The sequence below is a fragment of the Gracilinanus agilis genome, chromosome 1, assembly GCF_016433145.1.
Source record: "Gracilinanus agilis isolate LMUSP501 chromosome 1, AgileGrace, whole genome shotgun sequence".
Lineage (NCBI taxonomy): Eukaryota > Metazoa > Chordata > Mammalia > Didelphimorphia > Didelphidae > Gracilinanus > Gracilinanus agilis.
The window spans coordinates 600668929-600670743 of record NC_058130.1 but is presented as its reverse complement, the minus strand read 5'-3'; the positions used below and the strand labels follow the sequence as shown (position 1 = coordinate 600670743).

Here is a 1815-nt window from a genome sequence, read left to right as displayed (position 1 = left end):
AATTTAGTTTCAATTGTTTTGTTGTCAATATGCTATTTACATTGTTGTAACCATTGTATTTATTGTCTGCCTGGTTTTGCTTACTTCTCTCTACATCAGTTCACACAGTTCTCCATGCTTCTTTGTATTTATTATATTCCCAGTAAATTATATTTCAATAATATTCCATTACATGCATGTTCTACAACTTGGGGAGGCAATTCCAATAAATTTTATTTCTAGTTCTTTGTTACTACAAAAAAAGTTCCACAAAATATGTTTTGATATATACAGAATCTCTTTAATCACTTACTTTATGAAATGTATGCCCAGCAATAAAACCTTTAGGCCAAAGGGAAGGGACATTTTAGTCTCTTTCTTACCATAATTCTAAATTGCCTTCCAGAATGGATGAATCAATGAATAGTTCTATCAATATGATATCAATTTGCCTATCTTTCTATCATCCCTCCAACATTGATTCTTCCCCTGTTTTTTATAATCTTTACTAATTTTCTGGGTAAAGATGAAATCCCCAAATTGTTATGGTTTGCATTTCTCTTAGTGATTTGGAGCATCCTTTCATATAGTTAATTACTTGTGATTCTTTTTAGAATTGTTCAGCACTCACTTTGCAAGCACATATACTAAAAATTGAAATGATACAAGGAAGATTAGCATGGCCTCTGCTTAAAGATGACACACAAATTCATGAAGTATTCCAATAAAAAAAAGAATTATTTGTTCATATGCTTTGACTAAAATGTATCTTTTAGAAAATGGCTAAGAAAAACCCTTCTTACACATCACTCTCTTCTGCATACTCTTCAGTTCAGACAAACTGGCTACTTGTCCCACACACAACATTCCATGTCTCATCTCTATCCCCCAAACCCGGCTGCAAACATTTCCTCCTCATTTCCCCTTCTTGGTATACCCAATTTTCTTGAAGACCCAGCTCAAACATCACTGCTTGACACCTTCACTGAGTCCCTCTCCAAGTGGCTAGTCTTCCCCCCACCGAAGCTACCTTGTATTTATTTTGGATGTAGTCTATATATACTTGAAAATGTACATGTTATCTCCCACTAGAATATAAGCTCCTGGAGGACAGGGGCTATTTCCCTTCTGTCTTTGTGTTCCTATTACTTAGCATGATGTACCTATCACTTAGCAAATGCTTCATTCTTGACTGATTTACTATAAATTCTTTGCCGTTGAGAGAGGGGTGCCATTTTGGACAGATGGGTTGTTTGGGGAAGACAAAGAAGAATGAAATAGGAGACTGCTTTGCCCTGGGTCACTAAAATTCAAAGGGTACTGATAGCATTTGAAATTTAATTCAGGGGACAGCTAAGTGGCTCAGTAAATTGAGAGCCAAGTCTAGAGATGGAAAGGTCTGGCTTCAAACTAGCTTGAGACACACTTCCAAGCTGTGTGACCCTGGGCAAGTCACTTAACCCCCATTGCCTAGCCCTTCCTACTCTTCTGCTTTGGAATCAATACCTACTATTGATTTTAAGACAGAAGGTAAAGGGCTTTCTTTTTTTTTTAATAAAATAAAATATTTAATTGCTCAAAAGAACCATGTGTCCCTGGTGTGGGCATTCCCTCCATGGATGCAGACTGTATTTCTTCCATGCTATAAGAGGCAGATTTCATGAATAGTGTGTCCTTCCCACCCACTCCCTTCCAAAATCAGCACCTGGTAGCCAGCCTTTTCCAAACTTAGCTAGGGTGGTCCTTGGACAAGAGTCATGCAGTCTATTTCAAAACCTGTATTCAAATACCCAAAATATTCCAGCTTGGTGACACCTCCTAGTTTGGATTCCACTG

At 37.4% G+C, this 1815-nt stretch overlaps 1 non-coding gene across 1 annotated transcript; it reads left to right on the top strand.

Annotated features, from left to right (window-relative positions):
• The first annotated feature begins 602 nt into the window (after positions 1-602).
• On the top strand, positions 603-710 carry LOC123232725. The gene has a single exon (XR_006505246.1). It is a non-coding gene; the product is annotated as a U6 spliceosomal RNA (small nuclear RNA).
• The last annotated feature ends 1105 nt before the right edge of the window (positions 711-1815 follow it).